The sequence below is a fragment of the Scardinius erythrophthalmus genome, assembly GCF_964197995.2.
Source record: "Scardinius erythrophthalmus genome assembly, chromosome: 1".
In the NCBI taxonomy this organism is placed as follows: Eukaryota; Metazoa; Chordata; class Actinopteri; order Cypriniformes; family Leuciscidae; genus Scardinius; species Scardinius erythrophthalmus.
The window spans coordinates 22,080,097-22,083,693 of NC_138221.1; the positions used below are offsets into that span (position 1 = coordinate 22,080,097).

General features: G+C 33.0%; 1 long non-coding RNA gene across 1 annotated transcript; it reads left to right on the forward strand.

Annotated features, from left to right (window-relative positions):
- The first annotated feature begins 590 nt into the window (after positions 1-590).
- LOC308704778 lies at positions 591-3,221 on the forward strand. The gene is made up of 4 exons (XR_014031837.1): positions 591-671; positions 1,375-1,402; positions 1,834-1,926; positions 2,647-3,221. It is a non-coding gene; the product is annotated as an uncharacterized lncRNA (long non-coding RNA).
- The last annotated feature ends 376 nt before the right edge of the window (positions 3,222-3,597 follow it).

Genomic DNA, 3,597 nt, shown 5'->3' on the forward strand with positions numbered 1-3,597 from the left:
AGATTTCAAGTGCTGTGAGCTCAAAATCATGATTAATCCTTACAAAAGGTCAATTTCACAAATGTTGTTTTCTTGACTGTGAAATGATAATACATTCATACATGCTTTCAGTGCAAGGTGTCATTCTTGTTTTACCAGAAAACAAATGGCTTTCATTATATTACAATTATTGATTGTAATGGAAATAAACTTATAAAAAAAAAAAAAAAAAAAAAAAAAAAAAACTGATACTTTAAACTTGATAAATAAACTTTAATACCCATATACAAGTGTTTTTGTAATACTTGCACAGTTTTCAGTAGCCTTTTTAATACAAGCTCATACATTTGTATAAACAGGCACGTGAACATATGCCACGTGCCAAAATGCATGAAAGAGTTCCTCACAGCCACCTCCCAAGTCTCATTAAAAAATATACAAAATAACAGAAATACAGCGAGGACACATTATGTTTAACATTAAATCAAATTCATTTCAAATCGGTTTAATTAAAATGGCTCTCTCTGGTCTTCCTTTGATGCGATTGGCCACGCAAGTAGTTCTGCCTGGCAACAAGAGAACTAATGCACTGATTGGTGGATTACAAAATTGGTGATTTTCGCATGGTCTGTTGCTGAAACCAATTTCAAGACGTCACGGCTACGGGAGTTTTTCTTTTTGTACCATTCTCGGTAAGTACAATTATTAAGATACAAAGTTATTTTGTGTGACTTTTTAAAACTGAATGTTTATTTAAATCCTTGCACGGTTCTATAATAAAAGAGAACGCAGCCATAACGTTGATTACAATATTTCCTGGTCAAACTTTTCCAACATAACGTTAACCACTAATTAACATTATTTTATTGATGGTTTTGTGATGATATACAAACTGCCATATCAAACGGTTCTTTATTTTATTAGTAATAGTAAAATATAAACTTAATCATTGTGTAATCATGTAATTTTCGGCAACAGTTGAGACCAGCTAACGTAACGTTAGTGATGTTTTTTTTTTTTTGGTCAAACTTTGACAACCTCGACATTACTTAACGATATTTTCTTCATGATTTTGTGATGGTATGATTATTGAAATGTCAACAGCTTTTTTCTTATTTTACCTGTGAGATACATATTTGATGATCTTTTTTTCTGTGCAAGAAAGAACATGGCAGCTAACGTTACTGCTTAGACCATGTGGGTTATTTTTCCCGGGCAAACTTTGTCTGTTTCACCAGTAATTGACAATATTTTCATTATACATTTCTGATTGATTGAGAAATCTACTTATTTGGTATTTTGACTTGTAAAACGTAGTATTTCGTAAAGTATCTATCATAAGTTATAAGAACATTGTTACTATAGCTACTATTTTCAACTGTTTTTCTGTTACAGGTGATCTGAGACAAGAACATGTGGAAATGTAAGTGCTGTATTTTTAACTCTGCAAAAAGAGGGGAACTTCTCAAACATTATCATTTAAAACATGGTGGTCATACAAAAACTGTACCTTTTCCATGCCTACACAATGACTGTCTTAGTACATTCAACTCCATAAGTAGTTTAAAAGTTCATCTGGCAAAAATTCATGCAAAAACACACTTGGGACATGATCGGGAAATAGCACCACAGAATTTCTGAGCCCTGCACTGAAGCAGATTTTATTAAATTTATACAGATTTGGAATAAATTGAGGGTGACTAAATTATGACAGAATTTTCATTTTGGGGAAACAATCCCTTTAAAAGCATTTCATTTTGTCAGCATTTAATCGTATATTCTCATAAAAGTGCTTCAAATATATTGATTAGTTGTTGTTGTGGCGTTAATGGAATTTCGTGTTTTCCTCTGAAGTCAGCCCAGCCAACGGAGGTCCGAACCCTTGTGATTCGAGGACTACCCATCATGCTTAGAGATGATGACGACTCTTTCTTCAAGTCATGTTTAGTAAGTGCATCTGTTCTTAACCTGTTTACATTAAAATTACACCTGTGCTCCCATTAGTCTAAGCATTTGTCAAGCATTTGAAAATCATGTTGATTTTAAAGCAATAGTTTACCCAAAAATGGAAATTTGCAGGACTATTCACTTTCAGACTATTCAAGAGGAATATAAGTTTGTTTCTTCATCTGAAAAGATTTGGAGAACTTTAGCATTACATCACTTGCTCACAAATTGATTCGAACAGGTGCTCAAACTCATCAAACAGCTGATAAAAACATCACAATAATCCACAATTAATCCTCACGTTCTCTTACTCTTACGTACAACACCCGTTCGCTACAGAGGATCAATTTGTGAGCAAGTGATGTGATGTGAGGCTACAGTTCTCCAAATCGTTTCAGACAAAAAAAAAAATCCTCTATATATTGAATGGCCTGAGAGTGAGTGCATTTTAATGTTTGGGTGAACTATTCCTTTAAAATACAAATGTGGCCAAGTCTTCAAATTAATAAACATATTTATATTGCATACTTAAAAAAAGTATTGTCTTTGCTGGAAACATGTACATTTTTGTAAAGTCAAATGCATACTTGTCCATATAATTTGGGATTAGGGTTAGTGATTTGTGTTTTTAATAAATCTAGTGCACATTCTGATAAACATGCATTGATAAACATTTGATACCTGATCGCAATACTCTATTTATGCCTGTTTTTTCACTAGGTGTCTGATCATCGCAACTCCATCCTTGATGTGCCAGTGGGCATCTTATTTGAGGACACTGAACTCCAGCCCCACAATTCCTTGTATTTAACTTGTACGATTGGAATAATACTTGAAGGTCAAGTGGTGATGGAAAAAATGCAGGACCTTCCACAGGCTATGTGTCTCCTCTTTGGTCTGATCCACGCACTAGACCTGAATTACCCAAAATCACTTGCCAGCATGTTTGATTTCATCCAGCGTGTGCTAATGTCAATTGGACAGAATTCTCTCAAGCCTAAATTGCAGTCTCTGGCAAACCAGCTTTTTGTTTAAAAAAGCGTTACTGTGAGACTTTAATACCACTGTGAGAATGTTCTACAAATTAATGTAAATGTAAAAAGAATGTATACATTACGTTTACATGTTCAGTACATTAACACAAATGTGAGACTTAAGTGTAATGTTTAAGTGATCAGAGTTGTACAATTGATGTAGTTATACTTAATGTTGGACATTGTTGCTATCTTTAGAGCTTTGTGCAGGGTGTGACTCATTTCCATTTGACATTTTGGTCAATAAAGACTCAAAGGATCAATATGTTGTTCATTGTTTTATGTAAGTGCAGTGTGCACAAAGCTTACAGTCAAAAATAATAACTTTAAAATTTAGAATTAAATTCTAATTTCAGTTAAATTTTCATGTTGAGTTTACTTAAATATACAAGTATTCTTGAAATTAACAATTAGTTAAGTGAACTTTATTGTTTAAGTACATTAAATAATCAAGTTTGGTGAACTAAACAATTTAAGTCAAGTCTACATAAGCACCAAGTTAGGTAAACTTAAATATGCACGTTTTGGGAGACCCCATTACTCAATTAAATTGAGGCAACGAGTTTACTCAAATCAATTAAGTTCAATCAACTTATTAGGGTTTTCAGTGTAGGTCTATATTGTCTAATTTATCATT